Source organism: Pelophylax lessonae (genome assembly GCF_965119305.1).
Source record: "Pelophylax lessonae genome assembly, contig: HAP1_SCAFFOLD_629, whole genome shotgun sequence".
In the NCBI taxonomy this organism is placed as follows: Eukaryota; Metazoa; Chordata; class Amphibia; order Anura; family Ranidae; genus Pelophylax; species Pelophylax lessonae.
In genome coordinates, this window is record NW_028119716.1 from 51,407 (window position 1) to 65,362 (window position 13,956).

The 13,956-nt window shown below is 46.9% G+C and overlaps 1 long non-coding RNA gene across 1 annotated transcript; it reads left to right on the top strand.

Moving 5' to 3' along the window:
* Nucleotides 1–553: 553 nt before the first annotated feature.
* LOC309544022 lies at nt 554–13,512 on the top strand. The gene is made up of 3 exons (XR_014224822.1): nt 554–806; nt 3,603–3,715; nt 13,399–13,512. It is a non-coding gene; the product is annotated as an uncharacterized lncRNA (long non-coding RNA).
* The last annotated feature ends 444 nt before the right edge of the window (nt 13,513–13,956 follow it).

Here is a 13,956-nt window from a genome sequence, read left to right on the forward strand (position 1 = left end):
GACATTGATTTATAGGGGGGGGGTTTACAGTATTTTTATTTTGCCCAGAGACTCTTAGACGTACATCTCAAGGATCAGAACATTCAGGGGTATGTGAGATGATTACGGCCACACACACCTACACAGGTTGAACTGGATGGACTATTGTCTTTATTCAACCTCACCTACTATGTAACTAGGTAACTATGAGTTCCCTTAAGACCCTAACGATAACTTGAAAAAGACAAATATTGCTCCTATTTAAGAGCTTCACTTTCTATGAAACAATTTCAGGACTCTAGTGGTCAGTAACCAGCTCTTCCAAGCAGTCACAGTTTCTCATTATTGTACAGAGAATATTGTTTGTGGGTCTAGTTCTTTAAATCCCTTTGAAGAATAATTAAAACCCAGGATGTTTTACTGACAGTGCCAATTAAGTATCACACAAGTCGTGGCAGACTGTTCCAATTAGCAAGAAGAAGTTCACCTATCTATCCTATCTATCACCTAGCTACCCATATATGCAAACACTGATCACATCTGTAGGGATTCTTGTGAAAATCAGACATTTTGCTGACACCCATATTGTATTCTGTACAGTTTGAGTGTATTATGCAACTAGTCTCTGCTTCAGGATAGACAGCAGAAGTAATCTATCATGGTGGCTACATTACAAATGAGCACCCACACAAAAAAAATGAAAGGAAAGTTGTCTTTATGTTAATATACATTCTTCTTTAAAGTGTTTTTTCAAGTTAATGGTTTTTTTTTTTTTCTAATTTTTTTTTTAGAAAATGTTACAAGACTGTCCATCAATGAAACTGCAGGTAATCCAGTATAATTTAGAAATGCTGTGATGGTGGAGTGCCAGTTTTCCTAGAGGCAGAAGAGCATTAAGCACCTCTGTTGTTATGCTTATCTTCTGAGGGTCCCTTCCTTATGGGGGAATCAATTGCGCTTCTATTTATTCCCTCTGGCTTTCTCTTGTCGCCAAGCATACAATACTCAAAAACCACCCAGCCGCGCTTAGTTGTTACTCTACTAAAACACTCAAAATCCACTCAAACTTAGCTGCTGTCATAAGACATAACATGTCTCAAAAGTGTCAACTCGGATAGCCCACAATCAAGGCAGACAGTGCTATAACAAATGTAAAATAACTAACTTAATTACCTGTCCGCCCATATAGCCCATTCTTATGTCTTCAAGGGGAAGAACGGTCTTAGAAGTTCCAAATCCAAGGAGGATTGGCCACAACTTTGGTCCACATTTACCTCTTGTTCTATCAGTATGATATCTACTGAATCTGCTATGAAGCTACTCGCCCAATGGTACATGGTTCCTACCAGACTTGCCCCACTCCACCCTTCACACTCCCTATTGTGCATCCTCCCTCTCCCGGCAAACCAGGCTGCATTCTCGGATTCAGGGTCTGGCATAAATGTATAGGGTGGGGGGGGGGGGGGGGGGTGGGTGCTCACAATTTTTTTTGTTGCCCAGGGTCCCCCTTAAGTTTGTTCCAGACCCTAAGAACAACATGAAAAAGACAAATACTGCTCCAATTTTAGAGCTTCACTTCCTATGAGACAATTTCATGACTTTAGTGGTCAGAAACCAGCTCTCCCAAGCAGTCACAGGTTCTTATTATTGTACAGAGAAAATTGTTTGTGTATCTAGGTCTTTACACCCCTATGAAGAATAATGAAAACCCAGGATGTTTTACTGACAGTGTTAGATAAGTATCACACAAAATGTGGCAGACTGGTCCTTTTTAAAATGAGCAACAAGTTCACCCGTCTATTGCTACCTATATAATGCAAACACTGATCAAATCTGTAAAGATTCTTGTGAAAATCAGACGTTTGCTAACACTCATATTGTATTCTCTACAATATGTGTGTATTATGCAACTAATTTCTGCTTCGGGATAATCAGCAATATGTGTTTATTATGTATACTATGTGTTAATATACATTCTTCTTTAGGCCCCTTTCACGCAGTCCGTCCGTGCGTTTATCTCAGAGGGGGATCGAGCCGCCGATCCCCTGCTGAGCAGGCGGGTGACAGCTGTGTCTCCGTGCTGTGCGTGGAGACACAGCTGTCAGTTTCCCATACATCCCTATAGGGGAATCGGATGGGAACGGACCGTCTGTCCGTTCTCATCCGATCCGATCCTCTGGACGGATGCAAAATAGGGTTTCCATCCATCCAGATTTGACGGATCGGATGTCAGCGGACATGTCTCCGCTGACATCCGATGCCCCATAGGGATACATGGGGGGGACCGTTCAAATCTGCCACAAAAACGGACAGGCGGATCTGAACGGTCTGTCTGTGTGAAAGGGACCTTAAAGTGTTTTTTCAAGATAGTAGTTTTTTTTTTTATTTTAGAAAATGTTAGAGAACTGTCTAACAATCATGTTACAGGTAAACCAATATACAAACCCGATTCCAAAAAAGTTGGGGCACTATAAAATGTGAATGAATGTGAATAAAAACAGAATGCAATGATGTGGAAGTTTCAAATTTCAACATTTTATTCAGAATACAACATAGATGACATATCAAATGTTTAAACTGAGAAAATGTTTTATTTTAAGGGAAAAATAAGTTGATTTTAAATTTTATGGCATCAACACATCTCAAAAATGTTGGGACAAGGCCATGTTTACCACTGTGTGGCATCCCCTCTTCTTTTTATAACAGTCTGCAAACGTCTGGGGACCGAGGAGACAAGTTGCTCAAGTTTATGAATAAGAATATTCTCCCATTCTTGTTTAATACAGGCTTCTAGTTGCTCAACTGTCTTAGGTCTTCTTTGTCGCATCTTCCTCTTTATGATGCGCCAAATGTTTTCTATAGGTGAAAGATCTGGACTGCAAGCTGGCCATTTCCGTACCCGGATCCTTCTTCTACGCAGCCATGATGTTGTAATTGATGCAGTATGTGGTCTGGCATTGCCATGTTGGAAAATGCAAGGTCTTCCCTGAAAGAGAGGACATCCGGATGGGAGCATATGTTGTTCTAGAACTTGGATATACTTTTCAGCATTGATGGTGCCTTTCCAGATGTGTAAGCTGGCCATGCCACACACACTCATGCAACCCCATACCATCAGAGATGTAGGCTTCTGAACTGAGCGCTGATAACAACTGTTGCTGTGGGGTACCGCTGGATGTGCTATGCCTGTTCCTCCAAAATACTGTGCTGGGCTCTCCATCACACCAGGCTCCCACCGAAAAGTGGAGTTTGTGTGTGGGCTGTCATGTGGGGCTCTCTGGATTCCCATCTGGTCACTTCCTTCCGGTCAGCGGGGTAATGCTGCATAGCTGGATGTTAACAGTGCCATGGCATGCTTAGGATCACATGCGTGTGCAGGCAGTAGCACCGACATGTTTCGCCCACAAGCCACATGGGCTTCTTCAGGGTACAGTGAGTGTGTGTTTGGCACATTGATTTGTTTAATAGTGGGGGGCACCTCTATTTTTGTTTTAGGTGAGTTGGTGCTCCTTGTCAGGAAGACATTAGGGTCATCAAAATCCTGCCTGTGTTTTTAACTTCATTTTTTGATCTATCTAAATTTCTTGACATTACCTATAATTTTATTTTCTTGATGTTTATAGATTTTAAACAGATTGTGAAATTAACCAACTGCTCAGTACCTCGGGTACCAAACAATGGAGGATTGGTGTGTGTTTATTTTGACAACTATTACTGCAAACCAATGTGTAATCAGGTATTTTACTTTATTAATATTATCTTTAGTGCTGTCAAAAATGGTTATTTCTCTTACGTCCTCCGACAGTTGCCGCCACTTCATATTCATCACTAATGGGGGTTATTGACCTTTGCTCCGCAGGAGTAGCTAGGCAACAAAATAGTTAATATCAAAGCTTTTAGCATATCCCACCCCTAGGGGGTGGTCCCCTCAGTCAATACCTCCCTGCTTCCTGCATTCCCAACTCAGTTTCTAATGCCTAGCTTAGGAGTAGGCTGGCTGTTCCTGTGCTGGGGCTCTCAGTCTCAGCTTCTTTTCTCTTTTTGATTTTATTTGGAGTTTTTTTCTCTTTCTTTTACTTAGCTGTTTATTTTCAGCATTAGTTAGCTTCTTCTGATGACGATGATCGTGCGGAGCTGGGTCTTGGACTGGCCACCCTGGATCCCAGGGCTCAGGGCCAGGGGCTTCCCAGCCTGCCATTGAGCGTTCAGCACAGGTTTCCCTGGCACATTGAACGACCCATCCCTGTTCGCTGCAGGGATGCTATCTGTGAGGTGGCTACCTCACTGGACGCCATTGCGGTTTCGCACCGCAGTTCCACTGCGTCACGGCTGCGACACTCCCTGTCCTCAGTACAGCGGTTTGGTCGCTGGAGCAGGCTCCCCACGCCATCCGGACTGGTAAGTGTATCTCTATGTGGGGACCTGTCTATTGGGTGTCAGTCTGGGACTGTGGGACCCTGCATGTCTGTGTGGCTGCTGAGCTCCCTGTCAGTTCCTGTGTGGAATTACTGCCTGTGTGTGGGCTGCGAGGGGGGGGGGGGGGGCTCTCCTGCTCTGCTGAGTGCATACATGAAGCAGTCTGAGTTTGGACATGCTGTGCGGCGATCGCTGCGGCGACCCGCCATTTTTTTGCGGCAGAAATGTGGTGGCCGGTCCTGTGTGGTAAGGCGCAGCGTTTTGGCGCCAACCGCCGCCATTTTGGCGGCGATCGATCAGGCCACATGTCGGCGCCATTTTCTATTTGCCTATCAAGTCCTCAGCCGAGCGGCCATGTTTGTGTAGCCTTACATAGGCTTTACAGGGGCGGTCAGTCATTGCATCACTTCCTTTTGCTCTGGGACAGCGATCGGTGGCAGCAGCCTGTGTGATCTCTCCAGGTTTTTACCTTTCCATTTTCCTGTATTCCTTGCCCAGTGTTCTTATCCCTGTGGGGGTCGGTGTATTCAGTGGGTGCGGTGGGCTACGCTCGCCGCGATCTTAAAGGGGCAGTACTCCTTTTTTCCTAATACTACTGGGGCATGGATTCTCAGGATTTCAAGTTTCCTCCCGCCTTGGTGGGGGGCCAAGGGGCTGCTGCTTCCCCCGAGGGGGCGGATCTGGCTGCTATTGTGGCAAATTTGGCTGCTCAGGTGCAGATGCTGGTGGGTGATCGATCCACAAAACGGCCCAGAGTGTCTATTTCCTCTGATTCAGAGGGCGATGGGGCTGCTATGGCTGGAGTGCCCTTCTCAGGGTCTCACTCATCTCTAGACCTTGTGGGGTCTGAGGGGGAGGCTGAGGTGGAAGGGGTTGATAATTCTCCCCCTGGCTCGTCTGAAGAGCTTGCACTCATGGATGAGTTGGTTGCTTCTATCAAGCAAACGCTGCATTTGCAGGATGAACCATGTCCTCCTGTTTTGATGTCCTCTTATGGGACGCAAAGGAAACGCAAAACATCGCAGGTTTTTCCTTGCTCTACGGAATTTCAGCGCGCGGTTGATGAGCAATGGCGCAATTTAAAGAAGCCTTTTGCTGTGCCGAGTAGGTTCAAGCTTCGTTATCCATTTACACCCGCCACTGATGAGCGCTGGTGTGTGCCGCCTCAGATGGATCATGCAGTGGCGAATTTAAATAAATCCACTGCGATCCCTGCTGAGGATACTCCGGTGTTCCGGGACCCGACGGACAGGAGATTGGAGTCTCTGGCCCGTCATTCTTATACGGTTGCTGGCTCTATGCTGAAGCCTATTTTTGCTTCCATTATGGCAGCCCAGGCTATTGCGGATTGGACGCAGGTGCTCAGGCGCACCCTGGTGGCTGACTCTGCCCCGCCGACAACTTTGGCTATGGTGGATCAGATTCATCAGGGTGTCATGTATTTGTGTGATGCGGACTTGGATTTGGTCCCTTTTGGCTGCGCGTCTTTCAAGTGTGGCGGTATTGAACCGTCGCCTGATATGGCTGAAATGTTGGTCTGTTGACAAAAAGACAAATACTGCTCCAATTTTAGAGCTTCACTTCCTATGAGACAATTTCATGACTTTAGTGGTCAGAAACCAGCTCTCCCAAGCAGTCACAGGTTCTTATTATTGTACAGAGAAAATTGTTTGTGTATCTAGCTCTTTACACCCCTATGAAGAATAATGAAAACCCAGGATGTTTTACTGACAGTGTTAGATAAGTATCACACAAAATGTGGCAGACTGGTCCTTTTAAAATGAGCAACAAGTTCACCCATCTATTGCTACCTATATAATGCAAACACTGATCAAATCTGTAAAGATTCTTGTGAAAATCAGACGTTTGCTAACACTCATATTGTATTCTCTACAATATGTGTGTATTATGCAACTAATTTCTGCTTCAGGATAATCAGCAATATGTGTTTATTATGTATACTATGTGTTAATATACATTCTTCTTTAGGCCCCTTTCAAACAGTCCGTCCGTGCGTTTATCTCAGCGGGGGATCGAGCCGCCGATCCCCTGCTGAGCAGGCGGGTGACAGCTGTGTCTCCGTGCTGTGCGTGGAGACACAGCTGTCAGTTTCCCATACATCCCTATAGGGGAATCGGATGGGAACGGACCGTCTCTGTCCGTTCTCATCCGATCCTCTGGACGGATGCAAAATAGGGTTTCCATCCATCCAGATTTGACGGATCGGATGTCAGCGGACATGTCTCCGCTGACATCCGATGCCCCATAGGAATACATGGGGGGGGACCGTTCAAATCTGCCACAAAAACGGACAGGCGGATCTGAACGGTCAGTCTGTGTGAAAGGGACCCGACGGACAGGAGATTGGAGTCTCTGGCCCGTCATTCTTATACGGTTGCTGGCTCTATGCTGAAGCCTATTTTTGCTTCCATTATGGCAGCCCAGGCTATTGCGGATTGGACGCAGGTGCTCAGGCGCACCCTGGTGGCTGACTCTGCCCCGCCGACAACTTTGGCTATGGTGGATCAGATTCATCAGGGTGTCATGTATTTGTGTGATGCGGACTTGGATTTGGTCCCTTTGGCTGCGCGTCTTTCAAGTGTGGCGGTATTGAACCGTCGCCTGATATGGCTGAAATGTTGGTCTGTTGACCAATCTTCTCGCAAGACTTTAGCTAACTTGCCCTACGCGGGATCTCGCCTTTTTGGCGAATCTTTGGATACTCTGATAAAGGGTATTTCTGGGGGTAAGAGCACTCTCTTGCCCCAAACTCACAAGAATAAGTTTGTTTGTGGTAAGAAGAATACCTCGTTTAGACCCTCTTAGGGGTCCTTTCGTGCCTTTCGGTCGCACTATAAGGGCAAGCCCTTCAAGGGCCAAGGTTCCCAGAAGAAGCCGTGGACGGGTAAGCAGATGTCCGGCCAGTCCGGGTCCGCTGCCCATAACAATACGGCCTGAAGGGACGCCCTCACCCAGTTCTGGGGCGGGGGGACGTTTGCTCGGTTTTCTTCAACCCTGGCTGGACCGCATTCGGGACAGGTGGGTTCAGGAAATCGTTCGATCTGGTTACAAGATTGAGTTTCTCTCTCGGCCGGCGGGCAGATTTTTCCCCTCAAACCTTCAGCTGACTCCGGAGCGCTTGCGGGATCTGCACCTGGCGGTGCGGGCCCAGGGAGTGGTGGTTCCGGTGCCTCTTCGGGACAGATTTCGGGGGTTCTATTCCAATCTGTTCACTGTGCCCAGAAAGGAGGGCAAGGTACGTCCGATTCTGGACTTGAAAGCTCTGAACCACTTTGTGCGGGTTCGAAAATTTTGCATGGAATCCCTGCGCTCGGTGGTGGCTGCCCTGGTTCCGGGGGAATTCATGGCCTCCATCGATTTGATGGATGCGTATCTTCACATTCCAATTTTCGAGGGTCACCAGAGGTACCTTCGATTCGCCATTGCGGAGGATCACTACTAATTTGTGGCGTTACCCTTCGGTCTTGCTTCGGCTCCGCGGGTTTTCACCAAGGTGCTTGCGCCGGTCCTGGCTTTACTGAGAGCCCAGGGCATCTCTGTCTTGAGGTATCTGGACGATATCTTGATTCGGTCTGCGACCAGTCAGGGCCTGGTGAACGACCTGTTCATCACGATGCAGACTCTGCAGGAGTTCGGTTGGACGATAAATTTCCCAAAGTCAACGTTGTGTCCGTCCGTTCGTCTTCCCTACCTGGGGATGATACTGGACTCTGTTCAAGCGAAGGTCTTCCTGCCGGAAGACAAGCTCCGGACACTTCAGGACGAGGTCAGGTCCCTCAGGGACAATCAGTGCTCGTCACTCCGGACGTGTATGAGGTGTCTGGGATTGATGGTCTCGGCTTTCGAGGCGATTCCCTTCGCCCAGTTTCACACACGGGATCTTCAGGCGGAGGTCCTGGCCAAGTGGGACGGGCGTCCGCAATCTCTGGATCTGCGGATTTCGTTGAGCCGCCTCACCCGAAGGGGTCTTTTGTGGTGGCTCCAGTCCCCGGCGGTGTCGGGGGGCAGGTCTTTTCGTCCTTTGTCGTGGACGGTGATCACCACGGATGCCAGCCTGTCGGGCTGGGGTGGTGTCCTGGGCGTTCTGTCCGCCCAGGGAACTTGGTCGGGGGAGGAATCCTCTCTTCCGATCAACATTCTGGAATTGCGAGCAATACATCTCTGCCTTCTGCGTTGGACGGACAGGCTTCAAGGCTGTCCGGTTCGGGTGCAGACGGACAATGCCACAGCGGTGGCCTACATCAACCACCAAGGGGGCACCAGGAGTGCCCGAGCGGCTCGGAAAGTAGCCGACATTCTGTCTTGGGCCGAGACGCACGTCCCGGCGATAACGGCAGTTCACATTCCGGGAGTGGAGAACTGGCAGGCGGATTATCTGAGTCGCCAGACCCTGGACCAGGGAGAATGGTCCCTTCACCCGGATGTCTTTCAGATGCTGTGCGCGAAGTGGGGGTCCCCAGATGTGGACCTGTTCATGTCTCGTCTAAACAACAAGGTGGAAAGGTTCGTAGCAAGGACGCGCGATCCTCGGGCAGACGCCTCAGACGCGTTAGTGACGTCCTGGAGTCAGTATCGTCTGATGTATGCCTTCCCACCGATTCAGCTGCTGTCCAGGTTCCTTCGCAGGTTGGCCTTGGAACCGCGCACGGTGATTCTGGTGGCACCGGACTGGCCTCGTCTGTCTTGGTACGCAGACCTCGTGAATCTGGCGGTCGACGCTCTGTGGCGTCTGCCTCTTCGAGAAGATCTCCTGTCTCAAGGACCGATCTTCCATCCTGCTTTAGTCGCTGGCTTTAACGGCCTGGCTGTTGAAAGCCAGGTCCTGAAGGATAGGGGTCTCTCCCCTGCGGTCATTCCCACTTTGATCAAGGCTAGAAAAGCCTCTTCGGGGAAGATTTACTACCGTACTTGGAAGGCGTATTTTGCCTGGTGTGAGTCCAGGGGGTATTCCCCTCGCTCGTACTCGGTATCGAGAGTGTTGGCTTTCCTCCAAACTGGAGTGGACCAGCGTTTGGCGTTGGCCACGATTAAGGGTCAGATTTCTGCGCTGGCCGTTCTTTTTCAACGCCCTGTGGCGTCTAATTCTTTGGTTAGCACCTTTGTTCAAGGGGTGCGTCACTTGGCTCCTCCTCGGAGGAATCCTTTACCTCCATGGGACTTTGTCTGTCCGTATTGCAACATGCTCCCTTTGAGAAGATCAGGGAGATCTCGTTGTCTCTCTTGTCTAAGAAGGTTGCCTTTTTGGTGGCAATCACTTCGGCTCGCAGGGTATCGGAGCTGGCGGCCTTGTCCTGCAGCTCTCCCTACTTGGTGATTCACCTGGATAAGGTGGTCTTACGACCTAACCCTTCTTTTCTTCCGAAGAGGATCTCGAAATTTCACCTCAATGAGGACATTGTCTTGCCTTCGCTTTGCGCGAAGCCTAAGCATCCAAAGGAGGTGGCGTTGCATTCCTTGGATGTTGTTCGGGCGATCAGGGTTTACCAGTCATCGACGAAATCCTTTCGCAAGTCGGATTCTCTATTTGTCCTTCCAGAGGGTCCTTGGAAGGGCATGGCAGCGTCAGCTGCGACCATCGCCAAATGGATCAGACAGACCATTGTGCAAGCCTATGCTTTGAAGGGGAAGGTTCCTCCTTTCCCTGTGAAGGCGCACTCTACCAGGTCTCTGAGTACGTCTTGGGCCTATCGTCATCAGGCCTCTGTGGCCCAGGTGTGTAAGGCGGCGACTTGGTCGTCCGTTCACACCTTCTCAAAATTCTACAAGGTGGATGTTCAGGCATCGGCGGATGCTTCCTTTGGCCGCAAAGTTCTTAGTGCGGCAGTGCCTTAGGGCCCCTTGTTTTTGGGTCCTTGGCTGTTGGGATGTCTTTATCCCTAGGTTACTTGTTTTCCTGGGTCGTTGCTCCTGTTGAGCACGTTTTTTTTTTCCTGTTGCCCAGTTGGTTCTCTTACCTTGATAAGGTTCCTTTCTCTGATGTGGGTACTGCGTTGCTTTAGGCGCGGCTGCTTTTTTCCCACCCCTAATGTCTACACTGCTATGGGACGTCCCCATTAGTGATGAATATGAAGTGGCGGCGACTGTCGGAGGACGTAAGAGAAAACGGAAATTTTGTAAGATCTTACCTGTAAAATTCCTTCCTCTGAGTTCTCCGACAGTCGCCGCCCCCGCCCCTCTTTTGGGGTTTGTTTATGTACTCTACTGCTATGCTACTGAAACTGAGTTGGGAATGCAGGAAGCAGGGAGGTATTGACTGAGGGGACCACCCCCTAGGGGTGGGATATGCTAAAAGCTTTGATATTCACTGTTTTGTTGCCTAGCTACTCCTGCGGAGAAAAGGTCAATAACCCCCATTAGTGATGAATATGAAGTGGCGGCGACTGTCGGAGGACTCAGAGAAAGGAATTTTACAGGTAATATTTCTTATACAAGACCTCATTTTCTGTCTTTTAGTTCACATATTTTGTTGTCATTCTGTTACAATTTTCAGGATTGTATTTACAACACAGATACAGTATTTCCTATGCAGGTTCGTCTTCTAGTGGCTATCTGTATTTTAGATGGTGTGTTGCTGATAGTTTTGAGATTAAAATAACAGGATAAGCCATCTATAACAGTGTAAATTTGCTGTCCCCTCAAAATAACTCAACACACAACCATGAATGTCTAAACCCCTTGCAACAAAAGTGAGTACTAAGTGAAAATGTCTAAATTGGGCCCAATTAGCCATTTTTCCTCCCCGGTGTCATGTGACTTGTTAGAGTTACAAGGCCTCAGGTGTGAATGGGGAGCAGGTGTGTTATATTTGATGTTATCGTTCTAACTCTCTCATACTGGGCATAGGAAGTTCAACATGGCACCTCATGGCAAAGAACTCTCTGAGGATCCAAAAAAAATGAATTGTTTCTCTACATAAAGATAGCCTAGGCTATAAGAAGATTGTAATGACCCTGAAACTGAGCTGCAGCACGGCGGCCAAGACCATACAACGGTTTTACAGGACAGGTTCCACGCAGAACAGGCCTCACCATGGTCGATCAACGAAGTTTAATGCATGTGCTCAGGGTCATATCCAGAGAGTGTCTTTGGGAATTAGACTTATGAGTGCTGCCAACATTGCTGAAGAGGTTAAGGGGGTGGGGGTGTCAGCCTGTCAGTGCTCAGACCATACGCCGCACACTGCATCAAATTGGTCAGCATTGCTGTCGTCTCAGAAGGAAGCCTCTTCTAAAGATAATGCACAAAAAAGCCCGCAAAGAGTTTGCTGAAGGCAAGCAGAGTAAGGATATGGATAACTGGAACCATGTCCTGTGGTCTGATGAGACCATAATAAATGTATTTGGTTCAGATGGTGTCAAGTGTGTGTGGTGGCAACCAGGTGAGGAGTACAAAGACAAGTGTGTCTTGCCTACAGTCAAGCATGGTGGTGTAAGTGTCATTATCTGGGGCTGCATGAGTGCTGCCAGAACTGGGGAGCTACAGTTCATTGCAGGAACCATGAATGCCAACATGTACAGTGACATACTAAAGCAGAGCATGATCCCCTCCCTTCAGAGACTGGGCCGCAGGGCAGTATTCCAACATAACAACCCCAAAAACACCTCCAAGACAATCCCTGCTTTGCTAAAGAAGCTGAGGGTAAAGGTGATAGAATGGCCAAGCATGTCTCCAGACCTAAACCCTATTGAGCATCTGTGTGGCATCCTCAAACAGAAGGCCGAGGAGCGCAAGGTCTCTAACATCCACCAGCTTCAGTGATATCGTCATGGAGGAGTGGAAGAGGACTCCAGTAGTGACCTGTGATGCTTTGTTGAACTCTATGCCCAAGAGGGTGAAGGCAGTGCTGGAAAATAATGGTGGCCAAACAAAATATTGACACTTTGGTCCCAATTTGGACATGTTCACTTAGGAATTTACTCACTTTTGTTGCCAACGGTTTCGACATCAATGGCTGTGTGTTGTTATTTTGAGGGGACAGCAAATTTACACTGTTATACAAGCTGTGCACTCACTACTTTACATTGTAGCAAAGCGTCATTTCTTCAGTGTTGTCACATGAAAAGATATGATAAAATATTTACAAAAATGTTAGGGGTGTACTCTTTTGTGAGATACTGTATGTAAGCATCATCCACTATTATTTTGTTTATTGTAAGGTGCTGTTTTTCTCATTTTATTTATGCATGTCAGAGCCATCTTTACATTTTTAATTTAGCTAACAAACTTTCTGTAGCTGTGATGTGGGGTGGGGCTATATAAATCTCAGGATCAGATAGAGAGAAATAAAAATAATTTGACAGGTAAACCAGCTTCCATATATGTGTTTCAACTGTTTGTTAGGCTTTTTTTTTTTCCCTAGAGCTCCAATAATATTCGCTAATACATTTTTGACACATTAAAAACATCTTTTTTCTTTTAATATTTAGTGTATAAACCCCAAAATAGTGGAGAAGTTTTGTCTTTGTGTAATTTACAAAGATAAAATCTAGAGCAACACTTAAGCTGGCCATAGAGGGGTCGGTATTCTATTAGTTCAGCAGAAATGTGGCCATTCCCGCTAGAGAGAAGTCAAATTATAGATCTTCTCTCAAACGGAAATGTTGGAACTATTTTAATCAGTCAGCACATACAGCTAATCGGCTGCGGCACTGATCAATGTATTCTGACAGTGGCAGAGTCCCTGCTGTCAGAATACAGTGGTGCAGCAGGGAGGGTTCCTTCAAATGTGTGGATGGGGAAATCCTTTTTTTTTTTTTTTTTTTTTTGATCAGCTAGCTGGGTAATTAAAAAAAAAATCATCTATGGCCAGGTTAAGAGATTTTACAGACCCAATGTGGCAAACCATTGCAGGCAATCCGAAATAACCATTCATTAGTCCTAGATAAATGACTCCTGAAAAATAAATTGTAGGTACTATGAGTAATTACATAACATTGCCGTTTACACTGTACTAATGTATGAGTTTTTAAAACTTTACTCAAGGGTTATGACTTCGCTTTTTTGAGAAGGAGCAGGCTATATGAGGAATGTGGAAAAAAACTGCCTACACTTGGACAACTCAGTATATCGGAGGTTCTCGGTTAGCAGAATGCATTGGTAAGTTGGTGGAATTAATTGTTGTTCCGCATGTGAAATATGAAAAGAAAAAAAAACAAAGTAAAAAGCATTTGACACGGTACCCTATAAATGCTTAGCCCACAAATTGAGGTCTGTTGGTGTATATGTAAATGGATACAGGGGTGTGTCCAGAGGGTAATGATAAATAGTGTATCTTCTTAATGGTCTGGGACCAATCCTGTTAAACTTGTTCATAGATTATATAGAGGTTGGGATAAATTGTTCAATCTCAGCATTTGCTGATGATACAAAGCTAAGCAGGGCAATCCTTTCACAACAGAAGAAAACACGTTTACAGGAAGACCTCTATAAAATTGAAGGGTGGGCAAACACATGGCAAATGAGGTTCAATGTTGGGAAATGTAAAGTAATGCACTTGGGGGCTAAAAATATGAATGCAAGCTACATGCTAGAATCAAGGAT